At 36.6% G+C, this 21,038-nt stretch overlaps 1 protein-coding gene across 1 annotated transcript in view; it reads right to left on the bottom strand.

Moving 5' to 3' along the window:
• LOC138707801 (uncharacterized) overlaps positions 1-21,038 on the bottom strand; it is a 180,264-nt gene that overhangs the window by 95,697 nt on the left and 63,529 nt on the right. The gene's annotated exons all lie outside the window — the stretch shown is intronic.

The following is a 21,038-nucleotide window of genomic DNA, read 5'->3' as shown; positions in this document are numbered from 1 at the left end:
TGCCCTAAACCAATTAAGAGCAAATGTTGGGTAAATTTCGGTGCTGGACTCTGGACTCATTTCGCTGGTATTATCACCTTCATGTCATTCAGATGCTAGATAACCTTAGCAGTTGATAAAGCGTCATAAACTAACCAATAAAAATACCTTAAATTCCTCTCTTACGTCAGTAGCATACGGTGATTTTTCAAACTTCGATCGAAAGCAGGAAAATTAAGAAACTTCGAAATATTTTGCAGGTGCCTTTGATAACTTATTTTTGCACGTTTATCGATATGGTTTCCAGAATTCCTTGTATAGGAAAGTATATTTCCGTAGTAATAGGGACGTAGAATTCTTCAACATTCCTTAAAAAAAAAATTAGTTTTGGACTTGTCCGTTTGTCTGTCTGTCTGTCTGTCCGTCCGTTCATGTGCATTTCTGTGTGTGGATAGATTTTCTCCTAAGCAGTAAGAAGGATTTTGTTCTTATTCAGTATCTAATTAGTAAATTTAGCCTGAAATGCTGTATATAAAGTACATGTAGGCCTATTTTTGTTGTGAAATTAACAGCTGTCTTCATTTGAAATGATAAATACAATAACGTCCGATTTCAAAAATCATTATTTTTTCGTGGTTTTTGTTTCACGTACAATGAATTGATAAAACAGACGATCACTTAGTATTGAAAAGCAATTCATATAATTATATTTTAAACGGCATAAGCTCAAATATAATTTCATCACCTTCCAAAATGCCCAAATTTGTCACACGTCTGATGATTGGCTGCCTGTTCACATAACCACCCGCAAATGCTACAGGGTAAACTAGAGTCTGTTGGACAGTCGGGCATTTTGGACACTCTGTACTTTAACGTGTTACCTCGCCACTTGTGGGCACCACATTCTGCTAGAAGTCAATGACGGAAGTAGCCACGAGTGGGGCTACTTCCGTCATTGACTTCTAGCAGAATGTGGTGCCCACAAGTGGCGAGGTAACACGTTAAAGTACAGAGTGTCCAACATGCCCGACTGTCCAACAGACCCTAGTTTACCCTACTGTCAGATGGACAATATGTCTACATCCTCGTTTGAAAAATCATGATAACAAATAACTTAATTTTTTTCGTGACTTAATTGATAATTCTAAAAAAATAGTAACGTTAAAACATAGGCTAACTCATGTGACATGTTTGTAAACGTAAGTAATTAAACGCACTCTGAAAATTACAGAACATGAATATTGAAAGAAAATCTTGTTAAATATTGCTCTCATTATTAGCTTATTACTCGCATTGTTCACCTCTGATTGAGGTTCTGCCTGATACGTACAGCTTAAGACACAAAAAGTGACCGCTCTCCTGCAGCGTAAATTTGTCAAAGTCCACTTCGGGCAGCGCCTGGTTCACACGACTAGGAAAAGGATGTTGATTTTGCACCTAATTTACTCCTTGAATATGCGCCTGGCTCACACGACTAAGAAAAGGATGTTGATTTTGCACCAATTTACTCCTTGAATATATCTTCGTTATGGTTTATTCATAATACTTGACCTATAAACAAACAGAAAAAGCAATAAACAAACAAAGCAAAGAAGAAGCAGTGCGGAGTTTTGCATAAGAAATTTCTTCACTTGTAAACCTAAGCTCTCACCGAAGTTTTCCGTAGGGGACTTTGCGGTCATTTTTTTGCCTAAGTCTTTACATCTATTATCAGGCAATATGCTTACATCTCATTTCACGACATGCTTGACGTTATGTCAGAGGAAGAACAATTATTTGCATGCATCTGAAATCTGATTAGTGCAAGATGTTACTGATCAGCGATATAGACCTATGCAATGGAGAATGAAAGGAACTGGCCATCCTACCCCCATTAACTACTGGCTTAGTTGCCTCTTGAGTGATGTCTTATTGGTGTCACTTATGAGATTCAAACCTGTGTTTGGACACTCGGATAAACAAAACTCGTATTATTATAACTATTATTATTATTATTATTATTATTATTATTATTATGGTAGCTCAGTTGGTAGAGCAACTGGCTACGGAGTGGAAGGTCCGGGGTTCGATACCGGATGGTAACGGAATTTTCTCATTGCCAAACTTCCAGAACGGCCCCGAGGTTCACTCAGCCTCCTATCAAATTGAGTACTGTGTCTTTCCTGAGGGTAAAAGGCGGTCGGATCGTGTTGTCGACCACACCATCTCATTCTAGAGCCGAGGTTAAGAAAGCATGGGGCTCTACCTCCATGCCCCCAGAGTGCCATTGTGGCATGTGAAAGGGGCTACATATACCTTTATGATTATGATATTATTATTATTATTATTATTATTATTATTATTATTATTATTATCATCAAATTATAACAAAACGTCTTCTTACACTGCCCTTACAGTTTACCAACCCCATGACATTTTTTGTTAAACTGTTGCAAACATTTTGTATTAATACGGTTGAAATGAAGTAACTGTATTAGAATAGGCATCCTTGGTCCATGCGTTTTGTTTACAAACATTAACTGCTGGGAAAAGCGCTCCCCACCCCTAGCTAAAACGTCAGTAAATGGACAGTATAGCTCTCGTTAATGTTTGTAAACAAAACGCACGGATCAAGGATGCCTATCCCGATACAACTATTTTATCCGAACCGTAGTAATTACTCATGTCAGTATCTGCGATCCAATTTAGCCGGGAATTATGTAGTACATGATCATTTTAAATAAAATTAATTTGCTGTTATTTGAAATCAAAGTGACACTTGGACCTGAACTTCACAATCTAAACTAGCATGGATGAACAGGGCAAATCGTAATATAGCGAACGTAGAAGCTCCGCCCACGACCCCTTCCACTTTTCCCCTACTAGCTCATCAGACACTGTACGTGATAGGCGAGTGTTGTGTCGAATACACATTTCATGTGGGTAGGGATAACTTCCCCTACTGGCGTTCGCTATATTGCGATTTATCAGATGAACATATTAATTTGTTAAGTATTAGGGTGTCAAGAGTAATTTACTTATTAAGACTTTTAAAACTTTAATACCAAAATTCTACCTCATAAATTCTTATTACGCCTTTTTCAATAGTATATTATCATATGGTATTTATATCTGGGGAAATAGCAGTAGCACATCCAAGACTGTCATTCTACAAAAACTAGCTATACGCATTTTAACTGAGTCTGCATATGACGCTCATTGTAGACCACTATTTATTCAAGAAAAAATTTTAACTGCCATAAATTTATATATATTCCAATGTCTAATGAAAATTAAGAAAAACCTTAATACTTATCACCAGGCTTAGAGACTTTAGACCCGATAGATGAAAACAGTGCGATATCAAGTTGGAAAGCAGGACAGTAGTGGGTGGGGGCAGTGAGGGTAGCGACCTACCTGTCGTCCCATGTGCTTTATTTGCTCAGTTATACTCATAAGGCAGGGAGAGGAGGTACTGTTCTGATAATAAAAACAGCCCCGTACACCTAGTTCACTTTATCAGGAGAGAGGACAGGAGATAGCTAGTAGTCTAATTTTCAGCTATGCATCTATGTGATTAGTCTAAGAATATATGCGATATTCTGTGACATAAAAGACATGCTAGCAGGGAAGATGTCTACGGACACTGCTGGGGTAGCGAAAATAGATTTCAATGACTTAGTGTTTTTTCGTTTTGAATCCATTACATCATCCACACCTGTGGAGTAACGGTTAGCGCGTCTGGCCGCGAAATCAGGTGGCCCGAGTTCGATTGCAGGTCGGGGCAAGTTACCTGGTTGAGGTTTTTCCTGGGTTTTCCCCTCAACCCAATGTGAACAAATGCTGTTTAACTTTCGGTGCTGGACCGCAGACTCATTTCACTGGCATTATCATCTTCATCTCATTCAGACGCTAAATAACCTAAGATGTTGATAAAGCGTCGTAAAGTAACCTACTAAAATAAAATAAATCCATTACATCATGTGATGTAGAGCGGAGCGTCTCCCAATATTAACTTTGTCTTGCCGACTACCGAAGAAAATTTAGTTTTGAGATCTTCAGAGTGTGTTTTGTAGTAGGCTACATTGCAACAGTACCATGTATTGTACATCATAAGTTGTGTATATTGTGTAGGATTATTATGTATGTTGGGTAAGTATTGCACCTGTGCTTATGACAGAAGCCGAAAGGAAATGAATATTAATTTATTTTGAAAATTTCGCATTATAGTTTTTTTATTTTAATGTATGTAAACATTAATTGTTTGGTCCTATAGAATTTTTTTCCTCTAACAATCGTTTTATTTCAATGTTTGATAAATTAGTTGCTTTTTTTTGGAACGTCACTGTACAGCACCAGCAGGCTGGACTGAACTGGGTTTCATGTATACATATCTCTTCTTCTGACGACTCCCATCCCCCTCTAACACAGTGAAAAAGCTGCCTATAGTATGGACTTAGTAAACTTATTCTATCGGGTCCAAAATCTCGATGTCTGCTTATCACCCTAAAGCAGAAGTTCATCACTATAATACAAGGTACAATTATTGTCTTTCAGAACCTAGAGTTAGATTAAGTAAGTCCAAAAAATGGTTCAATTCTATTGCTATAACAGTGTTTCATAAGTTACCACAAATGGCACATGATGCAACTTTTATACAATTTTATTTAAATCTGTTTTGTATAAGTGGTTAATCAACTATCCATTCTATAGAATTAGTGAATTTCTTGACTCCACTGTAAATGTTTTCTAATTTTATAAGTGGCATTGCTCTGTATATTACGATTATTATTAGTATTGGTCATTGTTATATTTAATTCCAGTATTATTATTTCATTTGTATTGTATTCATTCTGTTTTTATATTTTATGTCAAATATTATTTTTTATCTCTTGCATTTTAGTATATTTTATGTCTATTGCAACAAACTGTTGCTCATGACATTAATAAACGATTGAATCGTCACACGGTCTTCCTCGTAATTTTTGTTACGTAAAATGAACTAACGAATCGCTGTCGCATGGAACTTTCCCTTCAACAATACAAGTTTCATTCCTAAAACACTCTTTATATTCACTCTACTTTTTTCTTAATTTTATATAGGCTAATTTCATTTCGTCAAAAAATGGTTTCAAGGCCAAGCGTTGGTTGGTTTTCTGAGGGATGGATCCATGCACCTAGGCTGACATTAGTCCAGTCACGTGCCAACATTGCTTTTCGTGGAATGGGGTAAGTCTCTTGTCATTGGGCATAGGTACGCGGACATAAAGAAGGGGTGGAGAATACGACCGACCACTGAATAACAAAGCAAATACAGTACAGGCATGCGCATCAACTGTGAACTTCTATCGACGCAGCTGCATTATGTTCAATGCAAGACGCAAGCGCAAGAAATAAACGTAGATCACTTGCTACTATTCAAAATATGTTAAAATGCCATTTCATATAACATTATTTTGTTCTGTTATCAGTAGGCTTCGCATGTTTGTCACAAAGTTAAATTGCATGGAGTAGTTTCTCCTGATACATTAATGACGTCAGTCAAAGGCGCAAGCAGGTTACAAGAACTCTATGGGCCGATTGTATAAACCATTTAATCTTAGATCAGAGGTTAAATTGATCCTCGTTACAGCTGAACTTGGAATTTTGTGTTGTATAGGCTAAAGTCTAATCTGAGATTAATTTGTCTTAAACTAAAGTCAACTTTGACTGAAGAAATTTCTCCGATTAAGTTAGATGATCCAAGTTCAGTTATTTCTTTTCTTTTGAAATATACGAGTGGCAGATTGTGCAAAAAGAATAACCATTAGTATTAATTTATTTTATTGGGTTATTTTACGACGCTCTATCAATATCTAGGTTATTTAGCGTCTGAATGAAATGAAGGTGATAATGCCGGTGAAATAAGTCCGGGGCCAGCACCGAAAGTTACCCAGCATTTGCTCGTATTGGGTTGAGGGAAAACCCCGGAAAAAACCTCAACCAGGTAACTTGCCCCGACCGGGATTCGAACCCAGGCCACCTGGTTTCTTGGCCAGACGCGCTGACCGTTACTCCACAGGTGTGGACATTGTTATTAATATTAATAGATTATGGCAGATAAATTTATATGTATATATTTTTTTTTCAATTTCTTGCCTTAATACACAAACATTCTTATATTTTATAAGGCTTTATCGTGTTCAGCAGTATCAAATAACATAACCTACAATTATATTATGTTTATAACAACCATTAATTATTAATAAATATGATGGGTATATTCATAAATTATCAATTAACTGTATTACTAAACGAAAATTGTAGTTTTATAAAGTCTTATTACGTTTAGCAGTATCAAACACCAAAACATGATAACAATTTGGAGAACGGTCAACCTTCTTCTTATTGTACGCCATAATTTACAATGCGCAAAACAAACCAGTGTCTCCAACAGAGTGTACGAAAAGTCGCCAAAAAGTAATTGGAAAGTCGCTAGATTTCTCATTATCAACAAAGATTCAATTTTGTCACTATGGGGTGTTAAAAGGTCGCTAAATCCCTATTTAAGCCATATAACAGTTAAAAGAAATTGTCGTTGAAAGAGTTAAAGTCGCTAAATTGGCAACACTGAACAAACCTGTACAACATGGCCCGCGCATCACATACTTCACCTGTTTATGCGATGTGCCAAATCCTTTTCACGTGAACTTAAATTGCATTTGAACCAAGGTAATTTGATCGCAGAAAAGTTTTATACAATAGAAGAAGTGTCTGAACTCGGTTCACTTTCCGATCTTCGATCAAAGTTGATCTTTAGTCAGGGAGCTTTATACAATTGGGCCTAAGAGTTCTGACTTGTGTTATGAAGACGCGCACGTTGTTACGTATGTCTGTAGGCCTATGTCGATGAGTTCATTATGATCCCGTTCAATCATAGAGAAGGCGCACCAGGACACAAATGCCGCCACCAATATCTACACTGTAGTTGTTTATTTCGAAATTTGGAAACGATTATTTTTGTGTAAGGAATGGTAACATATTCTTACAATGTAGGCCTATATTTTGTGTCATTGTAATAGTAGTTATTTCAATAAATAGATGTAAATTATTGTTTGCATATATATATATATATATATATATATATATATATATATATATATAAATGTAGGCCTACAACAGAGGTTTTATATATATATATATATATATATATATATATATATATATATATATATATATAAAACCTCTGTTGTAGGCCTACATTTATTATCATATGACTAATTTTGAAATTCAATTGTAATCAATGACGTGGCAAACATATTTCTTCAAAAAGTTTTGATTGTAAAAAAGTAAGTAAATCCATGGCGCTACAGCCCATGGAGGGCCAAGAGCGACCAGCCGGCTGCTGGCCTCACGTCCACATGCCGAAGCAGAGGTGGACGATTATTCAACCAGTATGGAGGTATCGTGTGGTTAGCACGATGATCCCCCCCAGCCGTTATAGCTGGTTTGCGAAACCGGATTTTCGCTACCTATCATAGCTCCCCAAGTGCGTCACGATGCTGGGTGGGCAGCGGTCCCATACACTGGCCGAAATGTCATGAGAAAATTTCTTCTCCCATGAGGACATGAACCAGCGCGCATTCCGTAACGCGAGTCCTTGGCAGGATGCGTTAGACCACGACGCCACGGCGCGGAACACGTTTTGATTGTGCAAGCTATTAAAATTAAGTTTCAGTGTTGTCATGATATGCTTCAATATATTTTACATTCACCATAGGCCTACTATACCGTCACTTATGCAGTGAGCGCCAGACATTTGAACTCCCTCCGTACAAGGCTATATTGCTCGATAAATTCAGCGAGACAAAAAGGTGAAGCCTGGTTATCAGTGCTTTGACATTTCTATTGCATTTTATACAGTAGACCAGGCATGTCAATTGATGCCCACAGGAGCAAGCGCACGCTTTAGAGCCCAGGAGAGCCTATGCGCTTTAGAGCGGAAAGGAAAGAGACAGATGAAAAAGGTGGTATATGCCGCATGGTCGAGCTATATTCAGGGATGGCCAGCACCGATTCAATGGATAAAGTGAAGAGAACTTATTAAACTATATCCATGTTAATTTTAAGATTTGTCTGAGAAGTATAAGTGCATTATAAGAATGTAAGTTTTAATTTTAATGCTCATATTTCACAAGTTTGATTTTTTTATTCAAAATAAATATTTTCTCAATTTTTTTAATAGAAAAGTGCAATTTCCAGATATAGACCTATTTATTTAGTAGCCTTACAGAATGTTTTCGTAAATCTAATATACCGTAAATACGTATTACTGAAGATAGTGTATTGGAAATTGTTTGTAAAGAAATGAATTAACAAAACAACTGCCGTTACATCATAAGGAAAAGATACGTGCCCATGTGTTGTAAAAATGTCAGCTCTATAGCTCAGCACATTTCGAGAAAATAATTTAATATTCTGATGATAGGAAGTTGCTCACCAATATCACCTTAAAAGCATAATGCGATAAGAGTTTTGTTATGGAATATTAGTTACACTTAAAACATATACAGCACCTACGTAACTTTGCTTTGTACTGTAATATTGTTTTGATTGGCTTACTGTTCACTTTTATAAGGCTAAAGATACCATCAATATCAATTCCAACTTAACATGTTGCACTCAATCTCTTTTTTTTTTTTTTTTTTTTTTTTTGGGATATCACTTTCTTTACGAATGATATGTTTCATCCATTTAGTACAGTATAGTTGTACTACTATGGAATTTATGTGAATATTCCTTCTTAACTCTTCATGATTTTATTAACATTTAAAACACAACTGCAATATTAAGAAATTGGTATTAGTACTTTTGTTTTACAGACAATATAGATAGTATCAAACAGAAAGAAGCCATATAAAAATAACGACATAAAATTTCACGTTCCGTCTGAAGTTTGTGCACCACTGTTTTCTTAATCCAACAGGCTGCTTACACATATACACAACCCTTCCTCTTTTCATACTTAGCGCTTGATGCCCGCGCACGACGTCAAGGTCAGAAAAATGCGCTTGGTTTGACGTCACTGCTGTATTATATACTAGACCAGGCCTGCACAAGGTTTGCGCTTTCCGTGCCGGCTCACAGCTCAAGAACGGAATGCAGATATTAGCTGCGCTCAGTACAGCGTGGACTGGAAGAAGGGGTGATCTCGTACAAAATATAAACAAAAGGGATGTAGGCCTTCTAGTACGAGTGTTTATGAAATGAATTCCCGTTCAGTGTTTGCAAAACTATCTTGGACTTATTAATTAATACAGAAATATTTATTTTACAGAAATAATAGAAATTTTGTACTTACTTAAATGTACAATATCATTTTGTTATATTTTTATTCACCAGTACATGAAAACGAGGTTTTATATTGTTGGCAGCTGAAAGGAACAGTAGCCTACTGATCGTAATGAAACATCAGTTACAGATGTTCGATGCCTGCCTTTATTAATGTTGATTATAGAAAACAGTTGCTCACAAATATAAATGTTGAGCCAAACATAGCAATCACTTTCACAGCCAGCCTGTGTAGTCGTGGATATTATTGCTAATGTTTAGTCTTGTAAAACTCAACCAGGCTAGTAGTATTATTCAAACGATCTTTAGCCCTTAGGCCACATTGAAGGTCAATAAGTCCGAGCTGTAAATCGTTAAATGTTATGTTTTATTTAACGACGCTCGCAACTGCAGAGGTTATATGAGCACACTTAAATGCAATCAACCTGGCCCGGAATTGAACCCGCAACCTCGGGCATAGAAGGCCAGCGCTATACCAACTGCGCCAACCAGGCCCACCTGTAACTTATATGGCATTGTTTCAACTGGTGTTGAAGAATTTATTATGATAACTTTAAACTTCTTTCCAATTAAGACAAGATTTTAGTAGGTTATTTTATGACGCTTTATCAACAGCTTATGTTATTTAGCGTCTGAATGAGAAGAAGGTGACAATGCCGGTGAAATGAGTCCGGGGTCCAACACCGAAAGTTACTCAGCGTTTGCTCATACTGTTTTGAGGGAAAACCCCGGAAAAACCTCAACCAGGTAACTTGACCCGGGAATCGAACCCGGACCACCTGGTTTCGCGGCTAGACACGCTAACCGTTACTCCACAGGTGTGGACCTTAAGACAAGATCTTGGAACCTAGAATTAAATTCATTTTAAATTTCAATTAATATTTGCACATAATCGTTTAACATGGCTTCATCACGAGCAGTTTCTATCGTTCGAAAGTAAGCCATATTATCTTCTCGAAACTGACTTACTAAAAGTTTAAGTTTACGACTGAAATTCCTAATTTATTCAACATATCAACACTGAGCTGGCCTTTTCCCTGAAGAGAGATATTTAAATTGTTGAAGATTAATATCTTTAGTATCTTTATGTCTGGACTCGTAATGACGCATTATGTTACGTTTCTTTCTGCCTTTCAAAATGTTGTGGCAGATAAAGCACTGAGTATTTACTCCAGCAGCTAGGAAAAAATAAGCATTTTCCCATGCAACATTGAAAGAATTTGCCTGCTCACTACTTTTCCGTCTTTTAGATTCCTCCATACTGTACTGCAGCAGTAGGTAAGCAACGTGAAACAGTTACTGAGAATACGCACTGCACTCCGCTATAGATAGCTGAGTGCTCGTTTCCCTCTCCTCTATCTATAGCAGGTCTATATCATTCTGTCGTATCTTCCTCTCCGATTCGGCGAGCGGTAAACACAGCTCTCCCGCTCGGAAGGAGCGCGCGCGCTCGTTGAGCGCTGTTTGTGCAGGTATGTACTAGACTGTGTTAAGAGCAACAACTGCCCAGTACTCGCCCGCGTAGCGCAGGGCATGCCCGATTCCTGTCCGCCTGACGGCCTGTGCATTACAGTAAAGTTTAGCGTGGGGTGTAGGTTGGGGGGTTACTTCATGAGTCAGGAGTTCAGTTACCTCAACACAAGACTGTCGTAAACATAAATCGTACATTTTGTGTGGAGCGAGTAAATCATTTGAAAATGCCTTAATTTACAAATGAAGAGCATTTAGACAGGATTATATTTTGTGGTGAAACTAAATGTAACTTGCGTAAAGCATAATTTCTGCACAGCGAAAGATTTTCAGGGAGAACTATTCCAAATCCAAAAACACTTCTTTCAGTGATTTCGTGATATCGATCGTGAGCAACAAGTTTCGTAATCGCAAAATCGAGAAATACGAAAAATTAGAGGTGTTTTCACTTGGATGTGTCACAACTGGTTTGAGACTATCTGGAGCATGCATAGGAACTAATGGTGCCCACTTTGAATGTTTTCTTTGAAGATTTTATAATATCTGATATTCTGGTAAGTTGTAATCACACGTAATAGAAAGTTAATATTACATTAAATGCAAAAGTATTTTGATTCAAATTAATGTAGGCCTAAGGTTAATTTTCAGGCCTAATTTAACATGTAATGGAGATTGATAATGAATCGGACTTGGCCATTTGTATTTCTCGCTCTTAAATTGTGTCTTCATATCAAATTGAATCGGTTATTTCGAAAACGTAACATGTACATTTCTGCGCAAACTAGGCTACTTCAGTAACATTTATTACATTAATCAAACTAAAATTCAGTTTTTTATTAATTTCTATAGATGAAATATGTGACTTGTTTAGTGACTTTTAACAATATGTTATAGAAAGGATAAAGAGAATTCTGATTGAAAAAAAGTAACTGCGTGAAAATGTTACATGTTACGTTTTCGAAATAACCAATTCAATTGTAGTTGCTGAAAGTAATATTTTCTGTATGAATGCTTATACGCTATTTTACTTCATACTCTTTTGTTTACAATCTCGGTTGGCTGCCCCCTTCCAGTACAGAGCCCGAGAGGTCATTTCAACTGATGTTCAGCTCAACTGATCTGTTGCCAGATAAAGCGTAAATTTCGAATCTTTTCACTGAATTAATTAAATAACCATAGGAAACAATTGGTTATGGATTGTGTGTTTGTTTCCATATAGGCTTATTCTACCTACTCCTTAAATATGCTCACTTACATTACTTCCACTCTATAGTATTATGTGAACGACTGTTTTCTCTCGTGAATTTGAGTAAACTTGGACGAAGAAGACATTCATCGGATTAAAATCTGTAATGTGTGCTATGAATTCGCATTGCTGAAGACATTGCAGCTAATATGGAGGAGCTAGTGATGGAAAAGTCTGAAGAAAAAATACTGTGAAAGTAAACTAATATGCCTTAGATCAGCGTTTCTCAAGTGGGGACCACTTTTTAAAGTCAGAACAGGTCCGCAGACCACCTTACTCTTGTTCCCTTGGAAAGCAAATTTATAATTTTTGTAGCATATTTTAATACCAGTACATTTGTATTTAAAATAGAATTAATTAATTAAAATTAATTTATTTCAATTGATTTCATATTAGTAATAACTTATTAAGTTAATGTTAATAGAAGAAAATTCATTTTCGTTTTTTTAATAATTCAAAGCTATTAGACTGCGGATAATCTTTAACTTATTAATTTAAAAATAAATAAATATTGATATTAACATTAATAATTCGACAGGTTTACTATTTGCATTAGCGTGTTTCGTCTCTTAGTGCCGTTTCAATTTCGCGGGTTTCATACATTCGTTTGAAATCACTTCGTAACAACAACGCACTGAGGTTTTGGTTCACTCTCATTGCGAAACCAAATTCAAGTTCCAAATAACTCTTGTCATATTTACGAAAGTATTTTTTCTTTGAATAGCTACCATAAGGACTAGATATATAAAGGCACTAGAACCATTGATATTAATATCTTCACACACAGCTTCTGAACTATTAGTACTGCATAAATGAAGCGTAGGTATCATCACATTCCTTTTTTTTTTTTCCTTTTTAAGATCCGGATCGAAACCAGTTTTTCATTATGTATAATGGGTACTATTTAACAGAGACATAGACAATTACTAGCGTATACCACATAAGAAGGATATGAAACAAGTAACTGCTAACAGGCAAGCGACGAATCAACAATGCAAAGAAATTGTTATAACTTACTTGTGATTGGCAAAAAAAAAAAATATAATTAGAAAAGTATTGTAATTTGAATTTCTGGTTCTGATTTTCCAGGATTTTAAAATAGGCGGAGTCTAAAATGTCTTATATTGCCATATAGAAAAACAAAAATAAAAAAATTAATACAGATACATGCCCGAGTTTCAACAAGGAAAGATGCAATTTGGCACGATCTATTATTGGTGTACGACATACAGTACGTCACCATTTCAATGTGAAGACTGGGTGTCGGCAAAACTATTAAGAAAGTCATAAATACATGAAGAAGTTCGGTACTTTGTCCTCTGTTATGAATTCGAGTGGTCCCTGGCTGGGTTACAGGCGCGCCGCCAGATGTACAGGGAAAAGATGGGGAGAAACACCACGTTCATAGTGCTTTAAATCTCTCTTTTGTTGCTGATAGTAGAATGGGAATTCGGCAGACGGGTAATAAACTTCATAAAATGTCAGTACTGGAAGAAAAAGGGAAAGGCGATTGCCATGTGTCATTTCCAAACTGAGACATTTTCAACTATAGTGTGATACGCAATTCGTTTGAATTTTATTTTTTATTATGTCTTTTTAAATGACCACAAGGACATATCTCGAGGACCACAGGTGGTCCGCGGACCAGGGTACGAGAAACCCTGCCTTAGATCATAGATGTCCAATTGTAACTCGTTCGAGTAACCCCTGGCGTAAGCAACCAGTAGCGCATATTCTTTAAGGTCATTTTTTCCTATTTTATATGGAAAGCTTTTGACCTTAACAGAGTATGCTTGAAGTGCAATATCTCCTGGTTCTATAGGAGTTTGGACATCAATGCCTTAGATATATGATTGTTGTTCAGTCAAATGTCCGAAGACAGGTCTGAACCTCACAAGTGATATTAAGAAGACACCACTTATGAGGCAACTAGGCCAGGAGATAATGGGGTAGGTTGGCCAGATCCTTTCCCCCCCTTCATTGCATGCATCGCCGACTAGCTACACATTAAACTAGTCAGACTTCAGATGCATACAAACAATTGTTCTTCCTCTGACACATATCGTCAAGTGAGATGTACTGCCTGATAATAGATGTGCAAGATATATGATAGAGGATTAAATTGTAGAGTTACATTTTGATTATAGTTTTGTAGCCTACTTAGTTTATTTTATTTTAGTTAACTCATGCTTGTCCAGACTAGCTGGCTCGGATTCGATTCCCGGCGGGGTCAGAAATTTTCATGTAAAATTTCTACCTTTGGACTAGGAGAGGTAGTGGTGCGTAACTTTTAATCACTAGATTGTGCACAAATATGCCTGGATTAAATCCCAAATTTTTCCGCAGTGCATATGAATAGAAGGCATATGTCACTGTCTGTAGTGATTCTTCCGTCGGATGGAGACGTTAAGCCTGGCGACTCCCTTGGTGCTATGCGACAGGAGTAGGCTACGTGCCGGCACCGGGCTTCCCCACCTTCCTTCCTCATCGTCATCATCATCCTCACCCATTCCCTACACTACACTTACACGGACCCTTACACATACACTCACACTAGTAAGTACACGACGTAAATCTTAACAGATAACTTACACATCATGTACAGCGTGGCACGCCGTAGTGGTGTAAGATTTAAAATAAGTCACAGTCCGGCCATCTGTGTACAATATGCGGAACCTGAACCACGCAAGTGAAATGGGTACGCATTAGATACACATGCACACTATTTATGCTTGCTAATTAATAGTAGCCTGTAAAAGTTCTCTTTTTTTATTTTTAGAAACAACTAGATAATACGCACTGTAGACCCACAGTCTAGTATATACAGTCGCGAAGCTCAATACGTAGTAAATATGCAAACATTAGATAGTTGCTCACCACTAGGATCGCTAATATCGCCTCATTACAGGCAATGCAAAGTAATACCGTCACAGTCTATTGTTTCTGGCACCCTCAAAACTCAAGCTTCGTGACTGTATATAGTAGACTGTGGTAGACCAATGTCGGTAGTCGAAGTTACTCGCTGGCCACTAGTCACCTGTCGTACCGAGCCGTATGATGTAATATCAATCGAGGAGTATAGGGCACTCCGGATTCCAGTGGCGGACTCTCAACACAAGCGTCTGACGTAGACTACACAATATTGATTTATAGATGTACAGATTGTAATGCTTTTGATGCAATATGTAGAAATAGAATTATTGAGTGCTTAAAATTTTATGAAGTACCTAGTAAAATGATACGATTAATAGCCCTAACATTAAGAAACACTGAGGCAAAAATAAAGGTGACCAATAAGATAAGTGAAAAGTTCAGTATACGAAACGGTGTCAAACAAGGTGATCCGCTTTCAGCTACATTATTTAGTTTGGCTATAGACTTTATATTGAAGAAACTGGAGATGAGGGGAAACATTACAACAAAATTAAGGCAATGTATAGCTTATGCTGATGACATAATAACTGCAAGAATAAAATCGCCACCGGCGTGGCTCAGTCGGTTAAGGCGCTTGCCTGCCGGTCTGAAGTTGCGTTCGGGCGCGGGTTCGATTCCCGCTTGGACTGATTACCTGGTTGGGTTTTTTTTCCGAGGTTTTCCCCAGTCGTAATGTGAATACAAGGTAATCTATGGCGAATCCTCGTCCTCATCTCGCCAAATATCATCTCGCTTTCACCAATCTCATCGACGCTAAATAACCTAGTAGTTGATATAGCGTCATTAAATAACCAACTAAAATAAAATATAAAAAAGAACAAAATCGGCTTTGATAGAAACATTTAACAATTTAAAAGAACAGGCAATGAAATTCGGATTGATAATTAATGAGAAGAAAACAAAATTTTTAAAATGCTGCACAAAAAGAGAAATTTTAGGAGATTTTAAAATAAATGCTATAATGATTCAACCAACAAGTTCCAAGTTTCGAATATCTTGGATCAACTGTTAATAACAACACCATTGAGGAAGAAATAAGAGAAAGAATTTTAGTGGGAAACAAAGCATACTATGCCAACCTGCAGTTATTTAGAAGTAAATTGATATCTAAACAGTCCAAATTTAAGCTCTACTGTACTACAATTATACCTGTAGTAACTTATGCTAATGAAACATGGGTCCTTAAAAACTCCATAAAACACAGACTACTAATTTTTGAAAGAGCAATACTAAGACAAATTTTTGGTCCAACTAAAATGAATGATGGTACATGGAGAATTAAATATAACAGTGAACTGACTGAGCTGATAAAGAATATGAACATAATAAATCATATAAAATCGCTAAGATTAGGATGGCTTGGTCATGTAAATAGAATGGCGAATAATAGACTGGTCAAACAAATATACAAATGGAAACCAATAGTTAACACAAAGCAGGGTAGACCAAAAAATAGATGGGAGGATGATGTCCTGAATGATTTGAAATTGATGAAGGTGGAAAATTGGACAAAGATAGTTGGAAGCCGTAAGGAATGGAAGAAAGTTCTTGAGAAGGCCAAAACTTTCGTCTAAAAAGAGAGTTGTAGAGCCTGAAGAAGAAGAAGAAGAAGAAGAAGAAGAAGAAGAAGACGACGAAGAAGAAGATGTACAGATTATATATTGTTTCGTCTTTATTTCTACTGTGCTACAACAACCTAGGAAAATACGTCACAAATTGTCATTTTAATACAGCTCGTAAACTTTAGTCTGCTAGTCACAATATTTGTTGAGATATTACGAGTTTTCGTTCATAAAACAAGTGTTCCGAAATATATTGAATATAGAGCCCAACATAGCAACTATGTAAGGTAGAGGCAGGCGACCTATGATAGGAGAGCATTTTAAATTAATCTAAGCCAGTCTGGTGTGTTATACAATGACAACGTTTTATGACCTCAATTATTTCCAGCTCTCTTAATAACACGTTACTCCAACTAGTAGACTTTTTTAAGGTCGTATTTCGAGTCCCGTATGTTACTAGAGATACAAGTTGCTTTATGTTCAGATTCATTTCTTGTGTATATTTTCTTTATGCTTGGAATAACTCCTCTCCTGTTGTATTTCCTGTAAGTGCAGTGACTTCGAGCAAATATTCTTGTACAGAGAGATCCTTCGTAACTCCGCGAGTGAACATTACCATTTCTACTCTATTAATATCTGCGTCTCCACCTAAAGCGAGCGATTAGACCACTGTCTATGCATTTTTTATTTTATTTCTCGTTTCTTTTCAATATCCCTTATCCTTCTTTGTATTGTTCGTGTGGATAATTTCATACTATTAAAAACATCAGATTATTCGGGACAAATATTGTTAGCAACTTTATTTAGTTCATGTTTTAATGACCTGTCCTTCATTATAGCACTTCAATGATTTTGCAATTTCCAAAGCAATAACATAACTTGCTTGGAGTTCCCTTTGACTCAGCTTGTTTCATCATATTTTAGTACCGGAACTGTTATTTGAATTTAGTTTCTTTCATGTTTTAATTGCTTCGCTCGTCCAGCTGTAAGAAAAGGAAATTTCGTTTATGCTTATTATCTATTGTACACATTTCCGTTTAAAATTACATTGGATATGTTGATGCTTACCTATGATTACGTGATAATCTGATGAAGTGCCGTAATGTCGCTAGATGTTTGATGTATAAGTGCCAGTGGCGTATACTGGTTAAAGGGTTTGGGCTACCGCTAACCCTATTATTACACAAAATATATCGAACAATTACTTTAATTTAAATTACTATGGTAAAACTAATAATACAAAATTATTACATTATGTTATATCATAAACTTTTTCTTTTGTAATTTCCTTGGGCTACCGCCGGTAGCCCCGGTTGCCCGCAAAATACGCCCCTGATAAGTGCCTATTAGAATTTTAGAACACAAGAGGCATCTACATTGTCACCATATGCGCAAAAAATACTGTTCCTCCCATTATTATTTAAACACACGTTTCCGAACAGACGTTGAAGGTTTGATAAAGAAGCAATCTAAACCTTATCAGGTAACCCGCCATTGACAGATGCCTGTGTACTTGAGTTGTAGGGGAGTTGGACGGAAGGGAGGGGGTGAAGCAAAGACAGTTTACTGCGCGGCCCCTGCGACATCACTATTGCTAGTGATTACGATGACATTTTTGCCGATCCCTGCTTTAGACAGTCAATCAATCAAACTCCTGTATCTCCTCATGAGGAGCATAGGGCATTTACAAAGTGCCTCCATCGGACCCTATTTGTAGCCAACTTCTTCACTTCTCTCCATGTTTTCCCCTCCCCAGCAATTTCCTCCAAAACTGTTCTCTTCCATGTATTTTTTGGCCTTCCTCTTGTTCTACTACCCTGGGTGTTCCAATACAAAACCATTCTTTCTACTGCTCCATCTTCTTTCCTTATTGTGTGCCCTATCCAATTCCACTTTCGTCTTTTGATTTCTATTGTGATTTCTTTCTGATTTGTTATCTTCCATAGTTCTGAGTTTGTGATTATATCTGGCCATCTAATTCTTAAAATTCTTCGTAAACATCTATTAACAAATGTTTATAATTTATTTTGTATAATTTTACTTGTTCTCCATGTCTCACAACCATATAATAAGACCGATTTCACATTACTGTTAAAGATTTTAATTTTTGCAGATCTGGATATAATATAAGATTTCCATATTGGGTACAACTGGACAAATGCACTATTTGCAGTTTTTATTCGGTTCTTTACATCCTCAAAAGCTCCCCCATCCTTGTCAATTATACTACCCAAATATTTAAATTCTTGAACAGTATCAATGCTATTATTATTTATTATAATTTTACCTGTCTTTTTACCATTTAATCTCATTTCTTTAGTTTTCTTTACGTTTATTTTCATATGAGCCCCTTTTATTACTTACAATAAAGTATTAACTTTATTCTGCATATCACCAAAACTATGGGACAGCAAACAGTTATCATCAGCGAAATCCAGATCTTCCAAGGTATCATTTAATCCCCATCTTATACCTCTTCTAACATTGCCAACAGACCTTTCCATAATATCATTCATAAAAATCAGAAATATGATCGGAGAGAGAATACAATCCTGTTTCACTCCGCATGTAGTTGTTATATTTTCTGACAGCATACCTTTATGTATGACATTACAAGTATAATTTTCATACATAAGTTTAATTATTCTACAATTTTTTTCTGGTATACCAAATTTTGTTATTGTTCTCCATATATAATCTCTTTTAAGCGAGTCAAACGCTTTCTCAAAATCGATAAATAGCAAATATAAGGTCCTTTTCCATTCATTGCATTGTTCACAGATTATTCTTAAGGTATTAATTTGATCAACACATGATCTATTTGTGCGGAATCCTGCTTGGTCTTTCCTTATCATTTTATTTGCTGCTTGCACGATTCTGTTATATATAATCCTTGATAATATTTTACTGGGAATTGATAACAGTGTTATTCCCATCCAATTATCACATTCCGATAAATTTCCTTTTTTGGGTATCTTAACTATTAATCCTTTATTCCAATCAGTTTGCTTTAGCCAGTGCAATTTTAAAATATTCTGTAAATTGCACGTTCTGCAGCTAAGGACTGACTAAACAAAAATGAAGAAAGATTCGCGGACAGGGGGTGGAGGAAGTAGAGATGGTACTGTTTGCGCTACACTTGAAGACAGTATTCCATTGTGCTCCCTATATGTTATATGCCATTTTTTCACTTGGTTATTTAACGACGCTGTATCAACTACTAGGTTATTTAGCGACGATGGAATTGGTGATAGTGAAATGAGGCCGAGGGTTCGCCGAAGATTACCTGATATACTTTTTACTGTTGCGGATAACCTCGGAATGTCCCCAAACAGGTAATCAGCAGAAGCTGGAATCGAACCCACTCCTTAACGCAACTTCGGAGCAGCAGGCAAATGCGTCGATTTTCGTTCCATTCCTATAGGTGGCCTAGGTGGCTTTCGTGAATCTGTTGCTAATAGATGGGCTATACTGCCTCAGCTCTAATAGAGCCCTTAAAACCAGTACCTGGTAAATTCCAGGTCCCGGAACACCATATAAAATCTATATCAGCATTGGAGTCCCGTACTGCCACAAACAGTTCACCATTTATTCTTCAGCTATTGCAGATGATTAAATAAGGGTGTGTGGGGAGTGTTTGTGGAATGAAAGAGGGAAACGGGAGTATCTCGAGAAAAACCCTCTGCATCGTCTGCATTGTACACCGCAGATTCCACACAACCAGGCGGGGGTTGAACCCTGGCTGTCTGGAGATCAGCGCTCTCGTTCTGAGCCACAGATGCGACTAAGATATGGGTTCCCATGTTTTGTGATCAGTAGAGAGCGGAATTTTAGGCCCTAAAAAGTGGCATTTTAGGCGCTTAATTAGGCTCTTGAACGCCTTTATTTGGTCTCTATAAAATAAAACATAAGCTTTTTTGTTAAAGAATGTCACTAATATAAGATTCAACATTTTTAATGCAAAATTCTAGGATTAAAAGAAACTTCCACACATTTCACATTTTACAAGGGTGCACATGCATACAAAAAATGAAAACATTCTGTCTTGAAGTTAATGATTTTCATCCACCAATCACATTTGTATAGTTTGCTGCACAGTGAATGATCAGCACCTATTGTGTCGCTCATTGATATACTTACAAATGATGAGAAAAAAGGAAGAAATTGTTATCTGTCTTGGAATGTAAGAGAATGCTTATTCGGGTACAACCCAGAGAGTTTATGTTAAATTGCTGACAGACAGAGGAAGATATAATAATAATAATAATAATAATAATAATAATAATAATAATAATAATAATAATAATAATAATAATAATAATAATAATAATTTGTCCCGGAGGAGTTCTTTCACATTCCAGTAAATCTACGGACATGAGCTTGTCGCATTTAAGCACACTTAAATGCCATTGACCTGGGCCGAGATCGAACCCGCAACCTCGAACATAGAAGGCTAGCGCTATACCGACTACGCTACCCATGCAGACTGAAAATTGAAATTTTAGGAATGAAAGATTGTAAGAATGAGAAGGGGTGAC

The sequence above is a fragment of the Periplaneta americana genome, chromosome 10 (assembly GCF_040183065.1).
Source record: "Periplaneta americana isolate PAMFEO1 chromosome 10, P.americana_PAMFEO1_priV1, whole genome shotgun sequence".
In the NCBI taxonomy this organism is placed as follows: Eukaryota; Metazoa; Arthropoda; class Insecta; order Blattodea; family Blattidae; genus Periplaneta; species Periplaneta americana.
This window is presented reverse-complemented; position numbering and strand designations above follow the sequence as displayed.